Raw genomic sequence first — 25,499 nt, 5'->3', positions numbered from 1 at the left:
AGGAATGCCCTATAATTTTAGTAGGTGCCCCATGGCAAAGTAGGTTAAGGAAGGAAGGCAGATGAACAGGAAAAACACTTTTAACCATCCACTGATGACAGGCAGCTTCCTTGTGGGATCCTGCTATAGGAACAAAATACAAGCTGTGATCTTGGTGGCAACTTCTACGGTAGGAAGCCAACTACTGTCATTTACCAGCACATATTGGTTTTACTGACTTTCTGCTAGCCACTCATGGCCTCTCTTTACATTTAATCATGGACAGAAGTTATGTCTGGGGCATATATTAACATAAAGGACAAAACACCTCAGACTTTCCAGAATGTAATGTCCAGGTTTCCTGCTATTGCTAGCTTAGGATGTAAGTTCTATTGGTCTTTTTGGCTCATTGTGTATCTTCAGAAACACTTTTGTTACCATCAACCTTGAAGAAATCAAGGTTGTATGTTGTACTGTAAAACTCATGGTGGCTATTAACAACTTGGTAAAAATGTAACTTTTTAAACAAATCCTGGCTACTTTAAAACAAATGACAATGTGGTACATCAAACCAGCTACAACTGTCTGTTTTATATGTCATATGCAAATGAAAAGATATGTGGAGCAAAAGTTGTTCAAAATTAACAAACAGTATAAAGATTTATTTTAAGTAGAAATGCAGAAATGCATGCAAAAGGCCATTAAAACATAAAGTCTCCACAGCAGTAAAATCTAAGAATAATTGGTCACCTTTCAATACAACAGCTTATTTTGTGAAATACTGGGATTTCACAAGAAACCTCAGTACATACAGACAATCAAATCCGTGTGTTATAATACTACCCTGATACCCCATTTCATTGATAAAACATTGGTATACACTGGAAGGTTCAATTTATTTGTATAATTTATTAACTGCATGCAGTTAACCTAAAGATGTTGCTTTCCCTGGACCAAACACAATCCTTTGTGGGCTTAAAATTTTCTCCAGTTGACTGCCATGTAATTTTGGTGTTTTTGACTAAGGCTAAATGGGATATGAATAACTGTACCAATCTTTCTAATACAGCAGGGGTAATGCAGCTTAAAATGGTATTTCAGTAGTAAATTTCTATGAGGAAACAAATGATTAAAATAAGCAAATGCTTTAAAAGCCTGTTAATCCTTTAATCAAAACCAGAACAAAGATGATATTTACAATCTGTAGCCATAGAATCAAAAGATACCAGTACTGATCATTGTTTTGTACTAGATCACCAAAAATTAATGTAATAGAGTAGATCCCCATTTACCCAAGGTAACATGAATTAATGCTACCTCAGATAGCTGAAAACAAGAATAAAATGAGTGGTGATGCTGCAAAGAGATGGTGGGGACCAAGAGAGAGAGAGTGATCAATCACCTGACATCACAGCAGTCAGACAGGCTCTGTATAGCTGATGGATGGAGGTCTCCATTTACCTCACACTGCAAAACACTTGCCTCTGACTCAGAATGTGGGTTTGCAGTTCCCACCAGCAGTTTAACACAGTGCTTTAAAATGTATAAACACAGCACAGCACGTGTACACAGTCATTGCTGATGACACACTGACAATAGGTGAGGGGTGCAGCCAGGGAGGGGTGAGTGAGACATACCCACATTACCACAGTCACCAGTTCCTCAACAACTTGCTCAGTACAGTGAAGTATAGTATTTACACACTCGGTACAGTAATCATGGCAAAGCTGTTATTAATTGTAAGAAAAAGAAGTATATTACACTTACAGGTTTGTCTTGGATAATATGGAACCTCTGCAAATAGGGGTTGTACTGCATTGTGCAAAATGCACCTACATAGCCTTATGATCCAAAGCATTACTCCTATCATCCAGTTTTACTGCAGTATGTCTGTGTTCCTCCTTCCTAAGTATCCATAGTTAAATTAATGTATTCTATCATTAATTTCTTAGTATCTGATAAATTTTTCTAGCATGTACTTCAAAATAAGCTTTACATCAAATAGCACTATTCATTCCACAACATCATGCATAATGTCTTCTGCAAAATCATCAACTGTGTAGAAATACTGTAGAGTATTCAGGAGACCATCACATTTCACACTACACACATTAGATTGAGCAGAATTAAAATTTATGGATTGACAGTGCTCTTCATGCATCGTTTTTGTATGTAAACCATCCATCCATCCATTATCCAACCTGCTATATCCTAACTACAGGGTCACGGGGGTCTGCTGCAGCCAATCCCAGCCAACACAGGGTGCAAGGCAGGAAACAAACCTGGGCAGGGTGCCAGCCCACCGCAGGTATGTAAACCTATTTTCAAATCATCTTAAGATAACAGTCTGAAAATTTTTTCTATCTGTGAAGTAACAGCAATTATTCACACTAAACAATTCAATGTGTGAAGACCAAGATTATCTTGCTACATGAAAGGTACAAATATAGCCCCCCAGTGCTGGAACATCAATTTCCTTACTTTAATGAACCCAGAGGCTCAAAGATGGAGCTAAACCCATATGTGTTCACATCCTCTGTATGAAAAAGTATAATTAAATGTATATTTATTAAATGTGAATTATATTTTAGAAGAAAGTTCCACAGAATAAAGTGCACAGTGCCCAGTTTATGTATGCCTCTGTTTGATCCCAGTGGACTGGTGGTTTCAAATTCATCATAAAACAGCTGAATGGTGTACTATTTTCCCTTTATTGAAAACAGGAAGTCTTTTCCAATAAGATCCTTCATTCACATCAACGTAAACACCATCTCTGGGGGTATAAAGTGGCCTCAACCTTTTACTAATGGTAGTTTTTTTTTTCTTTTCTTTTAGAATTTACTATAATGTTTGTAAAATTCAAATACATACAAACCTGTCAGTTACAACCACTTGATCATACATTTTAATGGTTTTGCTCCTTCTTATATCAAATCTTGTACAAATTATTGTTTCTAAAGGACTGGTAACACTTCACTTATGAGAAAAATAAATCTGTTGCTTTGCAACTGAATTTAACAGTGTGTTAGGGTTATTATTCTTCTGAAATAAGTGTTCAGTTCCATCTAAACATTCTGATTGTTGTGTGGATATATGTCTGAGAATTAATTCTTAGTTTGACTTTGCAATTCAAATACAACTTCTTCCATTAAAGATTTAAAACTGTTCAATGTTAACTGACTAACTCCTTCAGCTTTAAGGTCAGCTATAACTGATGCACACAACTGCACTGTGGTTTGACAGCATAGAGATAGTGGCAGTAACCAGTGCTAAATTGTCAAAATCACTTACTCTTACATCATCAGTATTCTCCACAAAAGCACTTGTTTCCTCATTTAACAAATTCAAATCTTTTCAGACACTTTCCAAAACCAGAAAATGTTCCTGAAAAATGTGAACAACCTACTTCACCATATTTGAGTCTAGACTTTTAACAAGGACATACTGTAGGCCAAGATTTACTTTTCAATGTTTTACAAGCAAACTTGTACTCAAATAATAAAGCTTACAAAAACAAACAAACAAAAAAAATACTTCATCTATGGAGGGTTACATGCACTTCTGCTCTTGCATATCAACTTCTTTTTTCAAATAAGAAATAAGAGAGAAAATCCCCCTTGCATGCATCTCCCTCACCTGCCTTGGCTGGGTTGTCCTGCAACAGATCCATGAAGGATAAACAAAACAAAGTTATTGTTTAGTAATAATCAGCATTATGGAGTTTTTATTTTAATTTGATAACCAAGAGTTCTGTTTTTTCTGTATTCCTTGATTACTTGATATCCTGTGGTATATCTCGGTGGTATATCTGCAATATGCCTGCAATCAGCTAAGAAAATAAAACATAACACAAGTGCCATGCATTTCAACACATTTCTTGTGGAAAACGTTAAATTACAGAAATTGAAAGAAGACACAGAAACGTAAAATACACAACACAATAAGGTCAAAAACCATTAAATGATTAATCTGCCGAGATGTGGGTGTATAGGAGAATATTACTACATTCCTCAAGATGTACATTAGTTAACACATAATGCTGTAATATGCTATTCGTATTTGGGAAAGTGGCCCGCCGCAGACACAGAGAGAGTCGACATCCTTTCTTAAAAGAAAACATAAGGAGTAAAATTGTAACCTGTTATTAATACAAAATAGGCATCCTTGCACTGTAACTATTAATGCATTGCGTCTAAAGTGTTTCTATGTAATTTGGTGATGATTATTGCAGTAAAACACTATACTACCCACCTGTAACCAGGAAAATAGAGACAGTGAAACCGTGCTGTCTTTCTGTGTAGCTGTGCTCATTTGAATGTTTTTTTTTTTTTTAAACGGCACACAACTTACACCAGTATAACCGTTTGAGAAGCATCAGGCTGCAGAAATCTGGTGGCCTTTTACATGTCATTTTTAGGGTGTTATATTGTTGTAATTTGTGCATTGTTTTCAAACAACATTTAAAAATCATTAGTAATGTTCACAAAACATGTAAAGGCTTTCACATATTAACAAGCAGTATTCTATACATTGGTGCAGATTTAATGTGCATTTTTTGAGAGAGAGTTTTGATTTTATTAGAAAAAATTGGGACAGTTCTGGAAAACAGGAATTTTTACACTGTTCATTTTAATGACATTTGTGACACTAAAAGGGTATGATCACATTTTTGGGATAATTTTGGGTCTTTTATTTATTTACTGGTTATTGTACATTTATTATTATTGCCTCGCAATTAGGAGACCCGGGTTCGCTTCCCGGGTCCTCCCTGTGTGAAGTTTGCATGTTCTCCCCATGTCTGCGTGGGATTCCTCCGGGTGCTCTGGTTTCCTCTCACAGTCCAAAGACATGCAGGTTAGGTGCATTGGCAATTCTAAATTGTCCCTGGTGTATGTGTGTGCCCTGTGGTGGTCTGGCGCCCTGGCTGGGGTTTGTTTCCTGCCTTGCTCCCTGTGTTGGCTGGGACTGGTACCAGCAGACCCCCATGACCCTGTGGGTTGGATAATGGATGGATGTACAATTTCTCCTGGGTTGTGTTTAAATTAAGAGAATAAATCATTCTTTTGGCAACCAGTAGAGGGAGCAGTGAGATGGGGTTAGCGCTGTTCACACTAAGCTATACCACCAGCTTGGTTGCCGCACTGATGCCTCATGCAAATAAGCGCGGCTACACAGAAAGGTAGCAAGGTTTCACTGTCTCTAATTTCCTGGTTGCAGGTGGGAGATATAGACTTTTACCACAATAATCGTCACCAAATTACATAGAAACACTTTAGTTTAAATTTATTGAGTGGTCACTAAACCAAAAATTGAAGTAGCTATAAGGATAACTTTATTGAAAATTGTAGCAGTGAGTGTGTGTATTCAAGACTATTGTGCTCATACATATAAAATAGTGATGGAAACTGTTTTAAACACTCAAGGTGTTATTTTCGGTCCCACTGATGAGAGCTTAACAGAGACACGCAACTACCAGTATAACTCATCATTGGCTAAATCTGTCAGTTTCCTGTGATTCGAAGACACTAGCCATTGACTCAGCTTTTTTTTCAAAAGGTATAACTTTTGCATATCTTAAGTAGGAAAGATTTAAAAGATAACTAGTTTTACGCACTGTAACCTAAAGAAGAACACTTAGTAATTGTGGTATACTGTAAAATTCCATTTCTTTGATTGTGTCAGGACAGAGTGAGTTTGTGTGAAATTAATTAATGCATCTGTAGAATGGTTTTACACATTGCTCAAAGAATTAGAGGAACACTTAGTTATCACAGTTTAACACCAAGTCAATTACGATTCAGGGATATCAATCGTTCCAGCTAGGAAGTATAAGAGATTGTGAATCAACTTCACCTGTTTCTGTGCAAATGAAAGTGACAACAGGTGCACTGGAGGGGACATCCCCCCAAAACGGAATGGTTTTGCAGGTGGTGGCCACAGACATTTACTCTTTCCTTATCCTTCCTGACTGATTCTTTTCTAGTTTGGCATTTTACTAGTGTCCCTGTCACTACTCGTAGCATGAGGTGGTACTTGCAGCCGATTCAGATTGCACAGGTAGTCCAGCACCTCCAAGATAGCACATCCATATGTGTTGTCACAAGAAGGTTTGCTGTGTCTCCCAGAACAGTCTCAAGAGCATGGAGGAAACACCAGGAAATTGTCTTTTACACAAGCAGAGCTGAACAGAGCTGTCCTTTGTGCGAGGAGGAACAGGAGGAGCACTGCCAGAGCCCTACAAAATGACCTCCAGCTGGCTACTTGTGTGCATGTTACTGACCAAATTACCAGAAACAGACTCCATGAGGATGGTGTAAGGGCCCAATATTCTCTAGTGAGACCTGTGCTCACAGCCCATCACCGGGTATTCACCAGAGAATACCACAATTGACAGCTCTGCCATTTGTGACCCATACTCTTCGCAGATGAGATTAGGTTCATACTGATCACATGTAACAGACGTGAAAGAGTCTGGAAACACAGTGGTGAACATTATGCAGTCTCTAATATCATCCAGCATGACCAGTTTGGCAGTTGGTCAGTGATGATCTGGGGAGGCATATCCTTGGAGGGTTGTACAGACCTCCAAGTGTTAAGCAATGGTACCCTGACTGCTGTTAGGTACTGGGATGAAATCCTCAGAGCCACTGTCAAATGTTACACTGGTGCAGTGGGCTCTGGGTTCCTACTTGTACAGGACAATGCCTGGCCTCATGTGGCCAGAGGGTGAAGCCAGTTCCTGGATGATGAAGGCATTGATGTCATTGACTGGCCCACATGTTTCCCCAGACCTGAATCCAATTGAGAACTTCTGGGACATTATGTATCGGTGCATCTGATGCTTCCACAGACTGTCCAGGACCTCGCTGACGCCCTGATCCAGGTGTGGGAAGGAACCCCTCAGGACACCATCCACTCTCTCATCAGGAGCATGCCCAGACATTGTCAGGAGTGCATATAGGCACGTGGAGGGCATAACCACCACTGAGTCACATTATGAGTTGCAGTGATGAAATTGACACAATTTGGATCAGCCTATGATTTCAATTTTTGACTTTGATTTTCAGTGTGATGTTGAGTCCTGCCCTCAATGGGTTGGTGATTTGGTTACCCTTGACCCTTGTTACATCAATTTGTTCTCAACGAATTACACAATATTATTCATTATAGATTTTCCACTTTAATATTTCGTTCATCAATATCCGATGTATGATTTAAATATTCCCTTATTTTTAGCAGTGTATAAAGTTCATATGTAATGGAAATACTGATGTAATACTTAGTAAAGCATGTTAAATATGTGTAGTAGTGTTTCGAGTGTTAAGTATGTTACGTATATGCTAAATGTGCTTATAATGAACAGTGTTTTTTACTTCTAGTGCCTTAATAATGTCTAACATAGTGTTGGGAATTTACAGATTTAAGATAAATCATTGTTATATATATATCAAACAGTTCAAATCTAATTTCAAGTTTATTAGTCTTATCAACCCTCTACAGTACTGCGATGAACTCGTTCGCTTGTGATATAAAGCATATTTTATTTAAATGTCCTCAGGTACGGGCGTCAATTTGCCACTCCAATTAGCTTCTTGCACTGGCAGGTAGGTGGTCTCTTCGACCAAATACAAATTATGTAGTGAATTCCTCATTGAGAACTCATGTAAGCAGAAAATCTTCTTCAGTAAAACACATGCTTTTGATAAAACTTTGTTTCCAGTGGTATTATTATTATATTGGCAGTCTGAAGCGTATGCCCAGGGTAATGCTCTACATTTCGATTAGGAAACTACCATCTTGTTACACTGATTAGGGAAAAGACACGTATTATTGAGATTCCCTGCGCATCTCACGGCATTGTAAAAGCAAGATCTTGAATTGTTATTAAATACAGCTTCAGTTTTAAATTACTGTCAATTTCCTTTATTGGTAACATCCAATGTAAAATGGTACTTAATTACACACATATTCGATATATACCATTTTACATAATATTAATATTATAAACTGTTGTCTGCAACTATTAACTGCACTGAAGCTGGCTCAGTACGCTTAATTTTCTAACGCGCATCGCACGGTGTCTTTTACATTCAGTTGCATCACGCCGCTTGCAGCAAATTTCTGTTTATGCTTCGTTTATGTTACCCAACATTAGGAATCAAACGTATAAAGTAAGACGGTGTGGAAATGGGGTGGAACAAGCACAAATGTTACATTGAACGCCGAGAATGTATCCAGCCATCTCCACACATGTAAAAAAGGGACCACCCTCATCAAAATTCAGATTAGACTTGTTACAACTACTGGTACGAAATCATACAGATCAAAGCCTTCTTCCCTCCGAACTTGTGTTTCCTGGCACGAACACCACTCTCAGCCTAACAGAAGTGCCCTCCACCCACTCCCATTTGGGTGGCGCTGATTCCCCAAGCCACTCTGCTCGCTAGTCTTTTAAGGAATGCGTATTCCAGTTTGGTCGATATAATCTCTACGTTGAATCAAACAAGGCAGCGCCATCATTTCTCACGCTTTTAGAATGGGACAAAGACGACATTCCTCTGCTACAAGAAGTGCATTTGCATTAGAGTATCAATCAAACACGATTATACTATACGAACCAAAGTTTACCCGCTTCTCGCTTTCTAAAAAGGGAACTGAATCTTATCATCATCATCATCATCATCATCATCATCATCATCATCATCATCATCATCATCATCATCACAGGATATCAGCCTGTCTATCCCATGCATAAATTGACATATTTCAATCAAGGGTCGTGAAAGTTGGGGCAGTACCGGATACACACATTCACATAATTAAACTCTAGTGCAATGCCTCCCAGCTTATACCCATATTTTCATTTCAACCAACTCCTGCTCCTACCTTAATTTGTCAAGCCGTTATTTCCAGGTTTCTATGCTTAAATGAAAAAACTGAACAAAAAGAAAACTTCTTTTTTCAAAATTGTAAAGGAATCTACCAACTATCTTTGTATGATAACCTGAGATGATGTAACGTTTTTATCGTTAATTTTAAGATTTTCATCATCTTTTCCAGTTATTCTTATTTATTCATGAGCACTGTAAATGAATCTGACACTGAAGGAGTTGTAGCCTTTCAACATTCGGTGGTGTTTCCCAGGTGTCTGTTCTGCTTGTCATTACTAGGATAGAATTAACAGAAAAGAAAAAGTGAAGTAATAGTGAAATGACAGAAAAAAAGTTAAGTGCTGCAGCAAAAATGCAATTATTTCTAAAATTCTCATGACGTAAATCCCACACTTATGCACTTTTATAAATGCAGAACAAGAGAAGAAACATAAGAGACCAGCAAAGTGAGTAATGGTATAAATTAGAGGGAAAACAGCAAACTGATAGTGAGATTAGTTGGAACAAAATGTAATAACATGGAGCCACTAGACTAGGAAAAAAGAATACATATTAAAAATGAAGGGAGAAATACAAACTCCATGAAGATTGAAACTGGTTTGGGATTTGAACCAAAGACTCTGGATGGGCCAGGTTGCTGTGCTATCCTTTGTATCTCCTTCATACAGAAATGAACAGGCAGAAATGTTAATATTATTTTCTTAATTGGAACAAACTATTTTTCTTTCTTCTAGTGTAATAAAGTAAGATTTTGACAGCTTTAGACTCTTAGTAACTGTTAAAACAAATCTAATAAAACAAATCCCCTCTCTCCCTTAACAAAGTACACAGAGGTGGACATAAAGTCAATTTTTACACCCCTAGACTTTGAGGGTCAGTTGCAGTGTATTAGGATGATCCCGTGCTGATCTGGTCTTTATTTACGATAATAAGACAAGTATAGTGCTTTTGTTATATGCTCCAAAGCTGTGGACTATAGCAACGGACCAAGACTAAGACTAAGGGCAACTGCAGAGTTCTACTTGGAGCTGGAGAAGTGGAACAAAGTTGTGTACTAACTTAGACCACCTTATGAGCAGAATTAAAGGACTTAATTCTTCACCAATCAGGCAGACTATTACGGACATTAAAAAACACAAATATGCCATTAAGATATAGCAACCCATATTTTATATTTATGGTTAGACTGGACCAGAGCATGATACTAAATTAAATATATTTAACTTTGAGCCATAGAAAAATACAAGTGATGCACTGAAATAGTGATCTTCTTATATAATACGTTACCATGGCTGCTCGTTTGTCTGTACAGGATTTTAAATCACCTGTAGCTTGCAAACCGTTTAACTTATTAACCTGAAATTTGGTACACATATACTATGTCACGTCTATTATCCGCTTTCGGGGTGATGATCGATCTCCAAGGTTACTTCTCTTTTTATTTTTATTTTATCTTATTGTAGAATCAACTCTCAGCAGCGGCCGTGCGGTACATGTGTACAGGCGCTGTTCTCATCCCTATCACCTTCGCCGTCTTTTCCTCTGCCTCTTCATCTCTTAAATCATTCTTGAGGCAGATTGAAGACTTAAGTGCCAGCTTAAGTGAAAAACTAAGGAAAATGTACTAAGTAATTGTCACACAAACACTGACTTAATCAGTTTTAATGCAAAAAGATGCAGACGAAAGAAGAGAAGAAGCGAGCCACTAGGGTGGAGAAAAGAAGAGCTGCTCAGGAAGCAGCAAGTACATCAACCTCTGAGCAAATGAATGCTAAGTGTACAGAGAAAGAGGATGAAAACTGTAAGTCAAGTGTATTCACTGCAAGTTATCCGTGCAGTTCGCTGTTACTGGTATTGTATAATATCCATCCATCCATTCATTATCCAACCTGTTATATCCTAACACAGAGGTCTGGTATTATATAATATAGAAAACAGAAAAATACAGATCAAATTACATTTAACCATTAATCTGCAGTAAAGAGAAACAGAGTCTGTGTCCTTTGGAAATCACTCAACCAGCAGTTCAGAAACTTTAAATCAAAAGATGCTGCCACTTACTTCTAATGCTGCATTCCTTTGGAGCATTATGAATGTATCTTTGCATTGTTCTCCAGATCTAAAATGAGAACTCTGAAATATAGAAATATAGAAATATAGACAGCCTGTACTTAACTGTGAAATTTTCTCAGTGATGAGACAATCATTATGAATATTGTCCAACTTCAAAAAAGCATGCTTTGGTGACTGGAGGACTAATACAGTTATAAAGAAAAGCTGGGCACATAATGAGTGACAACTATTAAATATTCTGCATTATCTATGAAATTGGGAAATAAGTAACAGCAGGACCAGATTAAGAACCACAAAGGTCCCAGAATACCACATGCATATTACATATATTTACACAATATGAATATCACAAATAAAATAAAATGAACGAGGGGTGGTCCCACTCGGAGATTTAACCAAGGGATCACTTGTACATTACATAGATGAAGAGGAACGCACAGGCAAAAATGAGACAAATAATATGCAAGAGACTGTGGCTGAGAAAATGACTGAAATACAAATTTCAATTATGAGTTCTGAGGACTAGAACAAGTTGCAGTGCTGAGAGATTTTTCATCCGTAACTCCGAACAAGATGCATTTGACATCGCCAGAGTAATCAGTTTGTATGAGGAACATGACTATTTATAATTTGAACACGATCTTGAAGAAAATGTGGACCATAATAGAACCATTGACAAGTTCACTCTAAAGCCAGGAGGAATAGATTGAACGTTAAACTTTACAGGACAAGGAAGGGACTGATTTTGCAAATGTGTCCACTGAGGCACAACAACATTCGATTGCCTTGATAATATTTGCTTAACTTTTGCAAGGTTCTAATAAGTCAGTTATGTGAATGAACCACAGTATGAATACAAAAATGTCTTGGAAAGTGTCCTTATATACCCAACAAAAACTAGAACACCCATATTTACACAGGCCTAACCAAAAATCTACTCCTGATTAAACCCCAAAAACAAGCTTCTCCCCTCAGTTGGGCCTTTCGTTCTCTGACCGTATGATGGTCAGTACTCTGCGTTGTGGCTGCAACAACTCGGTATGAATCCGGGTCACAGAAGTTAGACAAATGTTTCACTGCTTGCGTTTTCAAGCGAATTATACCTTCTTTATGCCTACCCCAAATTTCCCCAATTTGCCTACCAATTGCCCAGCCTACCAACACCGGCACTGCGTCAAAAATGTAAGCAGGAGACACCCCAAGTCACGACTTCATTCCTCTCACGTGTGCTATGAGGCGAGCTCCAAATCAATCAGAAACCCAAGACTTGGTTGGCTGTGGACAGGACAGATCGAGTGACAATTTCACTCTTTTCCAATCCACCTTCCTCTCCGGTCCACGTTTCAAGCGGGTTACAGAGGAAACGAGGAGCGCTCCAGGATCGGAGTCGCTCTTTGTCTGGGTATGGGAGCAAGGCTTCCCCGTCAGTTGCACCTTGCGTGCCGTGATCGTATAGTGGTCAGTACTCTGCGTTGTGGCCGCAGCAACTCCGGTTCGAATCCGGGTCACGGCAGTTGAACAAACGGTTCGTAGAATGCATTTTGAAGCGAGTGATATCGAAATAAGTCTATTTAACTCACACCTATGCTAAAATTGCGTCCTCATCAAGTTGCAATCACGTTCAGCCGATGCCCCTTTTGCGGAGAGCGCGTGCTAACACTGGGCTGTACGGCACGGGCTCATTTGGCTCCAGTTCAATTCATCAGATTCAAAGCAGCGCATGCCGTTTCATCTGAAACGTGCTCCAGTCTCGTTTGCGATGATCACACCACTTTCTTTGGGATCCAAGAACAGAGCATTGGAAAAAAGGAAAAATATATACATATTTATATAAATAGAATACAAAATTTACATGGGAAGAACTGCGAGCGCCAGAGTGTAAGGAAGTATATTAGCCGAACTCATCAAGTCGTTCGTTTTATGGACATCGCATCTCTGACGGTTGATTGTGTGCTGCTGTGTTGTGTGGTGTTTCCTATGTCACCCGGACCCTTTCCGTTTCTTTATGTGCCTTGCTTGCAGATACTTGCCATGCTCCCTGGACGGGATCCGCCGTATCGTGGTTGTCTCTTCTCATGCTGTAGGATGCAAATTGATCCAGGGACTTCAGGGCTGGGGATGGTTAGGCTCTCTGCTATGGTACTGAAAGGAGCCCCAAGCAGCATTATTCTGGAGCGATTATTGGCTTTGATTACGTGAGAGCCACCTGTACGCTTTAAATGAAAACACAGCCTGGAAGAAAACTTGGGCAAGTCGAGGAGTACAGTACACCTGTGTTATGTGAGCGAGCTCGAACTAGCTTTCCCATACCGGGAGTCGAACCCGGGCCGCCTGGGTGAAAACCAGGAATCCTAACCGCTAGACCATATGGGATTAATAGACCGGAGGTCAATTACGATGATGCTGTGACTTTCAATCACAGTCCATTAGTCGCGAGGAGGCTGTCTGGATGTTTTATATTTTTTCTTCTCTTTCATATAATCCCAGAGCATTGCAAACAATCGGATCCTTTGCTGACCATCATAAACTAGCTTCTCACTGAATCGCATGGTGTGTCATCTCAGCTGAAGGCAAGGACGCTAAGACTGCCACGAGTAGGTGTTTCAAGATGCCCCAATTTGCCTACCAATTGCCCAGCATACCAACACCGGCACTGCGTCAAAAATGTAAGCAGGAGACACCCCAAGTCACGACTTCATTCCTCTCACGTGTGCTATGAGGCGAGCTCCAAATGAATGAGAAACCCAAGACTTGGCTGTGGACAGGACAGACCGAGTGAGAATTTCACTCTTTTCCAATCCACCTTCCTCTCCGGTCCACGTTTCCAGCGGGTTACAGAGGAAACGAGGAGCGCTCCAGGATCGGAGTCGCTCTTTGTCTGTGTATGGGAGCAAGGCTTCACTGTCAGTTGTGCCTTGCGTGCCGTGATCGTATAGTGGTCAGTACTCTGCGTTGTGGCCGCAACAACCCGGTTCGAATCCGGGTCACGGCAGTTGAACAAACGGTTCGTAGAATGCATTTTGAAGCGAGTGATATCGAAATAAGTCTATTTAACTCACACCTATGCTAAAATTGCGTCCTCATCAAGTTGCAATCACGTTCAGCCGATGCCCCTTTTGCGGAGAGCGCGTGCTAACACTGGGCTGTACGGCACGGGCTCTTTTGGCTCCAGTTCAATTCATCAGATTCAAAGCAGCGCATGCCGTTTCATCTGAAACGTGCTCCAGTCTCGTTTGCGATGATCACACCACTTTCTTTGGGATCCAAGAACAGAGCATTGCAAAAAAGGAAAAATATATACATATTTATATAAATAGAATACAAAATTTACATGGGAAGAACTGCGAGCGCCAGAGTGTAAGGAAGTATATTAGCCGATCTCATCAAGTCGTTCGTTTTATGGACATCGCATCTCTGACGGTTGATTGTGTGCTGCTGTGTTGTTTCCTATGTAACCCGGACCGTTTCCGTTTCTTTATGTGCCTTGCTTGCAGATACTTGCCATGCTCCCTGGACGGGAACCGCCGTGTCGTGGTTGTCTCTTCTCATGCTGTAGGATGCGAATTGATCCAGGGACTTCAGGGCTGGGGATGGTTAGGCTCTCTGCTATCGTACTGAAAGGAGCCCCAAGCAGCATTATTCTGGAGCCATTATTGGCTTTGATTACGTGAGAGCCACCTGTATGCTTTGATTGAAAACACAGCCTGGAAGAAAACTTGGGCAACTCGAGGAGTACAGTACACCTGCGTTATGTGAGTGAGCTCGAACTAGCTTTCCCATACCGGGAGTTGAACCCGGGCCGCCTGGGTGAAAACCAGGAATCCTAACCGCTAGACCATATGGGATTAATAAACCGGAGGTCAATTACGATGATGCTGTGACTTTCAATCACAGTCCATTAGTCGCGAGGAGGCTGTCTGGATATTTTATATTTTTTCTTCTCTTTCATATAATCCCAGAGCATTGCAAACAATCGGATCCTTTGCTGACCATCATAAACTAGCTTCTCACTGAATCGCATGGTGTGTCATCTCAGCTGAAGGCAAGGACACTAAGACTGCCACGAGTACGAGTTTCAAGATGCCCCAATTTGCCTACCAATTGCCCAGCCTACCAACACCGGCACTGCGTCAAAAATGTAAGCAGGAGACACCCCAAGTCACGACTTCATTCCTCTCACGTGTGCTATGAGGCGAGCTCCAAATCAATCAGAAACCCAAGACTTGGCTGTGGACAGGACAGACCGAGTGAGAATTTCACTCTTTTCCAATCCACCTTCCTCTCCGGTCCACGTTTCAAGCGGGTTACAGAGGAAACGAGGAGCGCTCCAGGATCGGAGTCGCTCTTTGTCTGGGTATGGGAGCAAGGCTTCCCTGTCAGTTGTGCTTTGCGTGCCGTGATCGTATAGTGGTCAGTACTCTGCGTTGTGGCCGCAGCAACCCCGGTTCGAATCCGGGTCACGGCAGTTGAACAAACGGTTCGTAGAATGCATTTTGAAGCGAGTGATATCGAAATAAGTCTATTTAACTCACACCTATGCTAAAATTGCGTCCTCATCAAGTTGCAATCACGTTCAGCCGATGCCCCTTTTGCGGAGAGCGCGTGCTAACACTGGGCTGTACGGCATGGGCTCATTTGGCTCCAGTTCAATTCATCAGATTCAAAGCAGCGCATGCCGTTTCATCTGAAACGTGCTCCAGTCTCGTTTGCGATGATCACACCACTTTCTTTGGGATCCAAGAACAGAGCATTGCAAAAAAGGAAAAATATATACATATTTATATAAATAGAATACAAAATTTACATGGGAAGAACTGCGAGCGCCAGAGTGTAAGGAAGTATATTAGCCGATCTCATCAAGTCGTTCGTTTTATGGACATCGCATCTCTGACGGTTGATTGTGTGCTGCTGTGTTGTGTGGTGTTTCCTATGTCACCCGGACCCTTTCCGTTTCTTTATGTGCCTTGCTTGCAGATACTTGCCATGCTCCCTGGACGGGAACCGCCGTGTCGTGGTTGTCTCTTCTCATGCTGTAGGATGCAAATTGATCCAGGGACTTCAGGGCTGGGGATGGTTAGGCTCTCTGCTATGGTACTGAAAGGAGCCCCAAGCAGCATTATTCTGGAGCGATTATTGGCTATGATTACGTGAGAGCCACCTGTACGCTTTAAAAGAAAACACAACCTGGAAGAAAACTTGGGCAAGTCGAGGAGTACAGTACACCTGTATTATGTGAGTGAGCTCGAACTAGCTTTCCCATATCGGGAGTCGAACCCGGGCCGCCTGGGTGAAAACCAAGAATCCTAACCGCTAGACCATATGGGATTAATAAACCAGAAGTCAATTACGATGATGCTGTGACTTTCAATCACAGTCCATTAGTCGCGAGGAGGCTGTCTGGATGTTTTATATTTTTTCTTCTCTTTCATATAATCCCAGAGCATTGCAAACAATCGGATCCTTTGCTGACCATCATAAACTAGCTTCTCACTGAATCGCATGGTGTGTCATCTCAGCTGAAGGCAAGGACGCTAAGACTGCCACGAGTAGGTGTTTCAAGATGCCCCAATTTGCCTACCAATTGCCCAGCATACCAACACCGGCACTGCGTCAAAAATGTAAGCAGGAGACACCCCAAGTCACGACTTCATTCCTCTCACGTGTGCTATGAGGCGAGCTCCAAATCAATCAGAAACCCAAGACTTGGCTGTGGACAGGACAGACCGAGTGAGAATTTCACTCTTTTCCAATCCACCTTCCTCTCCGGTCCACGTTTCAAGCGGGTTACGGAGGAAACGAGGAGCGCTCCAGGATCGGAGTCGCTCTTTGTCTGGGTATGGGAGCAAAGCTTCCCTGTCAGTTGTGCTTTGCGTGCCGTGATCGTATAGTGGTCAGTACTCTGCGTTGTGGCTGCAGCAACCCCGGTTCGAATCCGGGTCACGGCAGTTGAACAAACGGTTCGTAGAATGCATTTTGAAGCGAGTGATATCGAAATAAGTCTATTTAACTCACACCTATGCTAAAATTGCGTCCTCATCAAGTTGCAATCACGTTCAGCCGATGCCCCTTTTGCGGAGAGCGCATGCTAACACTGGGCTGTACGGCACGGGCTCTTTTGGCTCCAGTTCAATTCATCAGATTCAAAGCAGCGCATGCCGTTTCATCTGAAACGTGCTCCAGTCTCGTTTGCGATGATCACACCACTTTCTTTGGGATCCAAGAACAGAGCATTGCAAAAAAGGAAAAATATATACATATTTATATAAATAGAATACAAAATTTACATGGGAAGAACTGCGAGCGCCAGAGTGTAAGGAAGTATATTAGCCGATCTCATCAAGTCGTTCGTTTAATGGACATCGCATCTCTGACGGTTGATTGTGTGCTGCTGTGTTGTGTGGTGTTTCCTATGTCACCCGGACCCTTTCCGTTTCTTTATGTGCCTTGCTTGCAGATACTTGCCATGCTCCCTGGACGGGAACCGCCGTGTCGTGGTTGTCTCTTCTCATGCTGTAGGATGCAAATTGATCCAGGGACTTCAGGGCTGGGGATGGTTAGGCTCTCTGCTATGGTACTGAAAGGAGCCCCAAGCAGCATTATTCTGGAGCGATTATTGGCTTTGATTACGTGAGAGCCACCTGTACGCTTTAAATGAAAACACAGCCTGGAAGAAAACTTGGGCAAGTCAAGGAGTACAGTACACCTGTGTTATGTGAGCGAGCTCGAACTAGCTTTCCCATACCGGGAGTCGAACCCGGGCCGCCTGGGTGAAAACCAGGAATCCTAACCGCTAGACCATATGGGATTAATAAACCGGAGGTCAATTACGATGATGCTGTGACTTTCAATCACAGTCCATTAGTCGCGAGGAGGCTGTCTGGATGTTTTATATTTTTTCTTCTCTTTCATATAATCCCAGAGCATTGCAAACAATCGGATCCTTTGCTGACCATCATAAACTAGCTTCTCACTGAATCGCATGGTGTGTCATCTCAGCTGAAGGCAAGGACGCTAAGACTGCCACGAGTAGGTGTTTCAAGATGCCCCAATTTGCCTACCAATTGCCCAGCATACCAACACCGGCACTGCGTCAAAAATGTAAGCAGGAGACACCCCAAGTCACGACTTCATTCCTCTCACGTGTGCTATGAGGCGAGCTCCAAATCAATCAGAAACCCAAGACTTGGCTGTGGACAGGACAGACCGAGTGAGAATTTCACTCTTTTCCAATCCACCTTCCTCTCCGGTCCACGTTTCAAGCGGGTTACGGAGGAAACGAGGAGCGCTCCAGGATCGGAGTCGCTCTTTGTCTGGGTATGGGAGCAAAGCTTCCCTGTCAGTTGTGCTTTGCGTGCCGTGATCGTATAGTGGTCAGTACTCTGCGTTGTGGCCGCAGCAACCCCGGTTCGAATCCGGGTCATGGCAGTTGAACAAACGGTTCGTAGAATGCATTTTGAAGCGAGTGATATCGAAATAAGTCTATTTAACTCACACCTATGCTAAAATTGCGTCCTCATCAAGTTGCAATCACGTTCAGCCGATGCCCCTTTTGCGGAGAGCGCATGCTAACACTGGGCTGTACGGCACGGGCTCTTTTGGCTCCAGTTCAATTCATCAGATTCAAAGCAGCGCATGCCGTTTCATCTGAAACGTGCTCCAGTCTCGTTTGCGATGATCACACCACTTTCTTTGGGATCCAAGAACAGAGCATTGCAAAAAAGGAAAAATATATACATATTTATATAAATAGAATACAAAATTTACATGGGAAGAACTGCGAGCGCCAGAGTGTAAGGAAGTATATTAGCCGATCTCATCAAGTCGTTCTTTTTATGGACATCGCATCTCTGACGGTTGATTGTGTGCTGCTGTGTTGTGTGGTGTTTCCTATGTCACCCGGACCCTTTCCGTTTCTTTATGTGCCTTGCTTGCAGATACTTGCCATGCTCCCTGGACGGGAACCGCTGTGTCGTGGTTGTCTCTTCTCATGCTGTAGGATGCAAATTGATCCAGGGACTTCAGGGCTGGGGATGGTTAGGCTCTCTGCTATGGTACTGAAAGGAGCCCCAAGCAGCATTATTCTGGAGCGATTATTGGCTTTGATTACGTGAGAGCCACCTGTACGCTTTAAATGAAAACACAGCTTGGAAGAAAACTTGGGCAAGTCGAGGAGTACAGTACACCTGTGTTATGTGAGTGAGCTCGAACTAGCTTTCCCATACCGGGAGTCGAACCCGGGCCGCCTGGGTGAAAACCAGGAATCCTAACCGCTAGACCATATGGGATTAATAAACCGGAGGTCAATTACGATGATGCTGTGACTTTCAATCACAGTCCATTAGTCGCGAGGAGGCTGTCTGGATGTTTTATATTTTTTCTTCTCTTTCATATAATCCCAGAGCATTGCAAACAATCGGATCCTTTGCTGACCATCATAAACTAGCTTCTCACTGAATCGCATGGTGTGTCATCTCAGCTGAAGGCAAGGACGCTAAGACTGCCACGAGTAGGTGTTTCAAGATGCCCCAATTTGCCTACCAATTGCCCAGCATACCAACACCGGCACTGCGTCAAAAATGTAAGCAGGAGACACCCCAAGTCACGACTTCATTCCTCTCACGTGTGCTATGAGGCGAGCTCCAAATCAATCAGAAACCCAAGACTTGGCTGTGGACAGGACAGACCGAGTGAGAATTTCACTCTTTTCCAATCCACCTTCCTCTCCGGTCCACGTTTCAAGCGGGTTACAGAGGAAACGAGGAGCGCTCCAGGATCGGAGTCGCTCTTTGTCTGGGTATGGGAGCAAAGCTTCCCTGTCAGTTGTGCTTTGCGTGCCGTGATAGTATAGTGGTCAGTACTCTGCGTTGTGGCTGCAGCAACCCCGGTTCGAATCCGGGTCACGGCAGTTGAACAAACAGTTCGTAGAATGCATTTTGAAGCGAGTGATATCGAAATAAGTCTATTTAACTCACACCTATGCTAAAATTGCGTCCTCATCAAGTTGCAATCACGTTCAGCCGATGCCCCTTTTGCGGAGAGCGCATGCTAACACTGGGCTGTACGGCACGGGCTCTTTTGGCTCCAGTTCAATTCATCAGATTCAAAGCAGCGCATGCCGTTTCATCTGAAACGTGCTCCAGTCTCGTTTGCGATGATCACACCACTTTCTTCGGGATCCAAGAACAGAGCATTGCAAAAAAGGAAAAATATATACATATTTATATAAATAGAATACAAAATTTACATGGGAAGAACTGCGAGCGCCAGAGTGTAAGGAAGTATATTAGCCGATCTCATCAAGTCGTTCGTTTTATGGACATCGCATCTCTGACGGTTGATTGTGTGCTGCTGTGTTGTGTGGTGTTTCCTATGTCACCCGGACCCTTTCCGTTTCTTTATGTGCCTTGCTTGCAGATACTTGCCATGCTCCCTGGACGGGAACCGCCGTGTCGTGGTTGTCTCTTCTCATGCTGTAGGATGCAAATTGATCCAGGGACTTCAGGGCTGGGGATGGTTAGGCTCTCTGCTATGGTACTGAAAGGAGCCCCAAGCAGCATTATTCTGGAGCGATTATTGGCTTTGATTACGTGAGAGCCACCTGTACGCTTTAAATGAAAACACAGCCTGGAAGAAAACTTGGGCAAGTCGAGGAGTACAGTACACCTATGTTATGTGAGCGAGCTCGAACTAGCTTTCCCATACCTGGAGTCGATCCCGGGCCGCCTGGGTGAAAACCAGAAATCCTAACCGCTAGACCATATGGGATTAACAAACCGGAGGTCAATTACGATGATGCTGTGACTTTCAATCACAGTCCATTAGTCGCGAGGAGGCTGTCTGGATGTTTTATATTTTTTCTTCTCTTTCATATAATCCCAGAGCATTGCAAACAATCGGATCCTTTGCTGACCATCATAAACTAGCTTCTCACTGAATCGCATGGTGTGTCATCTCAGCTGAAGGCAAGGACGCTAAGACTGCCACGAGTAGGTGTTTCAAGATGCCCCAATTTGCCTACCAATTGCCCAGCATACCAACACCGGCACTGCGTCAAAAATGTAAGCAGGAGACACCCCAAGTCACGACTTCATTCCTCTCACGTGTGCTATGAGGCGAGCTCCAAATCAATCAGAAACCCAAGACTTGGCTGTGGACAGGACAGACCGAGTGAGAATTTCACTCTTTTCCAATCCACCTTCCTCTCCGGTCCACGTTTCAAGCGGGTTACGGAGGAAACGAGGAGCGCTCCAGGATCGGAGTCGCTCTTTGTCTGGGTATGGGAGCAAAGCTTCCCTGTCAGTTGTGCTTTGCGTGCCGTGATCGTATAGTGGTCAGTACTCTGCGTTGTGGCCGCAGCAACCCCGGTTCGAATCCGGGTCACGGCAGTTGAAGAAACGGTTCGTAGAATGCATTTTGAAGCGAGTGATATCGAAATAAGTCTATTTAACTCACACCTATGCTAAAATTGCGTCCTCATCAAGTTGCAATCACGTTCAGCCGATGCCCCTTTTGCGGAGAGCGCATGCTAACACTGGGCTGTACGGCACGGGCTCTTTTGGCTCCAGTTCAATTCATCAGATTCAAAGCAGCGCATGCCGTTTCATCTGAAACGTGCTCCAGTCTCGTTTGCGATGATCACACCACTTTCTTTGGGATCCAAGAACAGAGCATTGCAAAAAAGGAAAAATATATACATATTTATATAAATAGAATACAAAATTTACATGGGAAGAACTGCGAGCGCCAGAGTGTAAGGAAGTATATTAGCCGATCTCATCAAGTCGTTCTTTTTATGGACATCGCATCTCTGACGGTTGATTGTGTGCTGCTGTGTTGTGTGGTGTTTCCTATGTCACCCGGACCCTTTCCGTTTCTTTATGTGCCTTGCTTGCAGATACTTGCCATGCTCCCTGGACGGGAACCGCTGTGTCGTGGTTGTCTCTTCTCATGCTGTAGGATGCAAATTGATCCAGGGACTTCAGGGCTGGGGATGGTTAGGCTCTCTGCTATGGTACTGAAAGGAGCCCCAAGCAGCATTATTCTGGATCGATTATTGGCTTTGATTACGTGAGAGCCACCTGTACGCTTTAAATGAAAACACAGCTTGGAAGAAAACTTGGGCAAGTCGAGGAGTACAGTACACCTGTGTTATGTGAGTGAGCTCGAACTAGCTTTCCCATACCGGGAGTCGAACCCGGGCCGCCTGGGTGAAAACCAGGAATCCTAACCGCTAGACCATATGGGATTAATAAACCGGAGGTCAATTACGATGATGCTGTGACTTTCAATCACAGTCCATTAGTCGCGAGGAGGCTGTCTGGATGTTTTATATTTTTTCTTCTCTTTCATATAATCCCAGAGCATTGCAAACAATCGGATCCTTTGCTGACCATCATAAACTAGCTTCTCACTGAATCGCATGGTGTGTCATCTCAGCTGAAGGCAAGGACGCTAAGACTGCCACGAGTAGGTGTTTCAAGATGCCCCAATTTGCCTACCAATTGCCCAGCATACCAACACCGGCACTGCGTCAAAAATGTAAGCAGGAGACACCCCAAGTCACGACTTCATTCCTCTCACGTGTGCTATGAGGCGAGCTCCAAATCAATCAGAAACCCAAGACTTGGCTGTGGACAGGACAGACCGAGTGAGAATTTCACTCTTTTCCAATCCACCTTCCTCTCCGGTCCACGTTTCAAGCGGGTTACAGAGGAAACGAGGAGCGCTCCAGGATCGGAGTCGCTCTTTGTCTGGGTATGGGAGCAAAGTTTCCCTGTCAGTTGTGCTTTGCGTGCCGTGATCGTATAGTTGTCAGTACTCTGCGTTGTGGCTGCAGCAACCCCGGTTCGAATCCGGGTCACGGCAGTTGAACAAACGGTTCGTAGAATGCATTTTGAAGCGAGTGATATCGAAATAAGTCTATTTAACTCACACCTATGCTAAAATTGCGTCCTCATCAAGTTGCAATCACGTTCAGCCGATGCCCCTTTTGCGGAGAGCGCGTGCTAACACTGGGCTGTACGGCACGGGCTCTTTTGGCTCCAGTTCAATTCATCAGATTCAAAGCAGCGCATGCCGTTTCATCTGAAACGTGCTCCAGTCTCGTTTGCGATGATCACACCACTTTCTTCGGGATCCAAGAACAGAGCATTGCAAAAAAGGAAAAATATATACATATTTATATAAATAGAATACAAAATTTACATGGGAAGAACTGCGAGCGCCAGAGTGTAAGGAAGTATATTAGCCGATCTCATCAAGTCGTTCGTTTTATGGACATCGCATCTCTGACGGTTGATTGTGTGCTGCTGTGTTGTGTGGTGTTTCCTATGTCACCCGGACCCTTTCCGTTTCTTTATGTGCCTTGCTTGCAGATACTTGCCATGCTCCCTGGACGGGAACCGCCGTGTCGTGGTTGTCTCTTCTCATGCTGTAGGATGCAAATTGATCCAGGGACTTCAGGGCTGGGGATGGTTAGGCTCTCTGCTATGGTACTGAAAGGAGCCCCAAGCAGCATTATTCTGGAGCGATTATTGGCTTTGATTACGTGAGAGCCACCTGTACGCTTTAAATGAAAACACAGCCTGGAAGAAAACTTGGGCAAGTCGAGGAGTACAGTACACCTGTGTTATGTGAGCGAGCTCGAACTAGCTTTCCCATACCGGGAGTCGAACCCGGGCCGCCTGGGTGAAAACCAGGAATCCTAACCGCTAGACCATATGGGATTAATAAACTGGAGGTCAATTACGATGATGCTGTGACTTTCAATCACAGTCCATTAGTCGCGAGGAGGCTGTCTGGATGTTTTATATTTTTTCTTCTCTTTCATATAATCCCAGAGCATTGCAAACAATCGGATCCTTTGCTGACCATCATAAACTAGCTTCTCACTGAATCGCATGGTGTGTCATCTCAGCTGAAGGCAAGGACGCTAAGACTGCCACGAGTAGGTGTTTCAAGATGCCCCAATTTGCCTACCAATTGCCCAGCATACCAACACCGGCACTGCGTCAAAAATGTAAGCAGGTAACACCCCAAGTCACGACTTCATTCCTCTCACGTGTGCTATGAGGCGAGCTCCAAATCAATCAGAAACCCAAGACTTGGCTGTGGACAGGACAGACCGAGTGAGAATTTCACTCTTTTCCAATCCACCTTCCTCTCCGGTCCACGTTTCAAGCGGGTTACGGAGGAAACGAGGAGCGCTCCAGGATCGGAGTCGCTCTTTGTCTGGGTATGGGAGCAAAGCTTCCCTGTCAGTTGTGCTTTGCGTGCCGTGATCGTATAGTGGTCAGTACTCTGCGTTGTGGCCGCAGCAACCCCGGTTCGAATCCGGGTCACGGCAGTTGAAGAAACGGTTCGTAGAATGCATTTTGAAGCGAGTGATATCGAAATAAGTCTCTTTAACTCACACCTATGCTAAAATTGCGTCCTCATCAAGTTGCAATCACGTTCAGCCGATGCCCCTTTTGCGGAGAGCGCATGCTAACACTGGGCTGTACGGCACGGGCTCTTTTGGCTCCAGTTCAATTCATCAGATTCAAAGCAGCGCATGCCGTTTCATCTGAAACGTGCTCCAGTCTCGTTTGCGATGATCACACCACTTTCTTTGGGATCCAAGAACAGAGCATTGCAAAAAAGGAAAAATATATACATATTTATATAAATAGAATACAAAATTTACATGGGAAGAACTGCGAGCGCCAGAGTGTAAGGAAGTATATTAGCCGATCTCATCAAGTCGTTCGTTTTATGGACATCGCATCTCTGACGGTTGATTGTGTGCTGCTGTGTTGTGTGGTGTTTCCTATGTCACCCGGACCCTTTCCGTTTCTTTATGTGCCTTGCTTGCAGATACTTGCCATGCTCCCTGGACGGGAACCACTGTGTTGTGGTTGTCTCTTCTCATGCTGTAGGATGCAAATTGATCCAGGGACTTCAGGGCTGGGGATGGTTAGGCTCTCTGCTATGGTACTGAAAGGAGCCCCAAGCAGCATTATTCTGGATCGATTATTGGCTTTGATTACGTGAGAGCCACCTGTACGCTTTAAATGAAAACACAGCCTGGAAGAAAACTTGGGCAAGTCGAGGAGTACAGTACACCTGTGTTATGTGAGTGAGCTCGAACTAGCTTTCCCATACCGGGAGTCGAACCCGGGCTGCCTGGGTGAAAACCAGGAATCCTAACCGCTAGACCATATGGGATTAATAAACCGGAGGTCAATTACGATGATGCTGTGACTTTCAATCACAGTCCATTTGTCGCGAGGAGGCTGTCTGGATGTTTTATATTTTTTCTTCTCTTTCATATAATCCCAGAGCATTGCAAACAATCGGATCCTTTGCTGACCATCATAAACTAGCTTCTCACTGAATCGCATGGTGTGTCATCTCAGCTGAAGGCAAGGACGCTAAGACTGCCACGAGTAGGTGTTTCAAGATGCCCCAATTTGCCTACCAATTGCCCAGCATACCAACACCGGCACTGCGTCAAAAATGTAAGCAGGAGACACCCCAAGTCACGACTTCATTCCTCTCACGTGTGCTATGAGGCGA

The 25,499-nt window shown here is 43.1% G+C and overlaps 14 non-coding genes across 14 annotated transcripts; 6 read left to right on the top strand and 8 right to left on the bottom strand.

Annotated features, from left to right (window-relative positions):
* Window positions 1-13,244: 13,244 nt before the first annotated feature.
* Window positions 13,245-13,316, bottom strand: trnae-uuc (transfer RNA glutamic acid (anticodon UUC)). The gene has a single exon. It is a non-coding gene; the product is annotated as a tRNA-Glu (tRNA).
* Window positions 13,317-14,716: 1,400 nt separating this feature from the next.
* On the bottom strand, window positions 14,717-14,788 carry trnae-uuc (transfer RNA glutamic acid (anticodon UUC)). The gene has a single exon. It is a non-coding gene; the product is annotated as a tRNA-Glu (tRNA).
* A 548-nt stretch (window positions 14,789-15,336) lies between these two features.
* On the top strand, window positions 15,337-15,408 carry trnah-gug (transfer RNA histidin (anticodon GUG)). Its single transcript has one exon. It is a non-coding gene; the product is annotated as a tRNA-His (tRNA).
* Window positions 15,409-16,196: 788 nt separating this feature from the next.
* Window positions 16,197-16,268, bottom strand: trnae-uuc (transfer RNA glutamic acid (anticodon UUC)). The gene has a single exon. It is a non-coding gene; the product is annotated as a tRNA-Glu (tRNA).
* A 548-nt stretch (window positions 16,269-16,816) lies between these two features.
* trnah-gug (transfer RNA histidin (anticodon GUG)) lies at window positions 16,817-16,888 on the top strand. The gene has a single exon. It is a non-coding gene; the product is annotated as a tRNA-His (tRNA).
* A 788-nt stretch (window positions 16,889-17,676) lies between these two features.
* On the bottom strand, window positions 17,677-17,748 carry trnae-uuc (transfer RNA glutamic acid (anticodon UUC)). Its single transcript has one exon. It is a non-coding gene; the product is annotated as a tRNA-Glu (tRNA).
* Window positions 17,749-18,296: 548 nt separating this feature from the next.
* On the top strand, window positions 18,297-18,368 carry trnah-gug (transfer RNA histidin (anticodon GUG)). Its single transcript has one exon. It is a non-coding gene; the product is annotated as a tRNA-His (tRNA).
* Window positions 18,369-19,156: 788 nt separating this feature from the next.
* On the bottom strand, window positions 19,157-19,228 carry trnae-uuc (transfer RNA glutamic acid (anticodon UUC)). The gene has a single exon. It is a non-coding gene; the product is annotated as a tRNA-Glu (tRNA).
* Window positions 19,229-19,776: 548 nt separating this feature from the next.
* Window positions 19,777-19,848, top strand: trnah-gug (transfer RNA histidin (anticodon GUG)). The gene has a single exon. It is a non-coding gene; the product is annotated as a tRNA-His (tRNA).
* Window positions 19,849-21,256: 1,408 nt separating this feature from the next.
* Window positions 21,257-21,328, top strand: trnah-gug (transfer RNA histidin (anticodon GUG)). Its single transcript has one exon. It is a non-coding gene; the product is annotated as a tRNA-His (tRNA).
* A 788-nt stretch (window positions 21,329-22,116) lies between these two features.
* Window positions 22,117-22,188, bottom strand: trnae-uuc (transfer RNA glutamic acid (anticodon UUC)). Its single transcript has one exon. It is a non-coding gene; the product is annotated as a tRNA-Glu (tRNA).
* Window positions 22,189-23,596: 1,408 nt separating this feature from the next.
* Window positions 23,597-23,668, bottom strand: trnae-uuc (transfer RNA glutamic acid (anticodon UUC)). The gene has a single exon. It is a non-coding gene; the product is annotated as a tRNA-Glu (tRNA).
* Window positions 23,669-24,216: 548 nt separating this feature from the next.
* trnah-gug (transfer RNA histidin (anticodon GUG)) lies at window positions 24,217-24,288 on the top strand. Its single transcript has one exon. It is a non-coding gene; the product is annotated as a tRNA-His (tRNA).
* Window positions 24,289-25,076: 788 nt separating this feature from the next.
* trnae-uuc (transfer RNA glutamic acid (anticodon UUC)) lies at window positions 25,077-25,148 on the bottom strand. Its single transcript has one exon. It is a non-coding gene; the product is annotated as a tRNA-Glu (tRNA).
* Between the last annotated feature and the right edge of the window lie 351 nt (window positions 25,149-25,499).

Source organism: Erpetoichthys calabaricus, chromosome 10 (genome assembly GCF_900747795.2).
Source record: "Erpetoichthys calabaricus chromosome 10, fErpCal1.3, whole genome shotgun sequence".
Lineage (NCBI taxonomy): Eukaryota > Metazoa > Chordata > Cladistia > Polypteriformes > Polypteridae > Erpetoichthys > Erpetoichthys calabaricus.
Note: the sequence above shows the minus strand (reverse complement) of the source record. Positions and strands in the feature narration are given on the sequence as shown.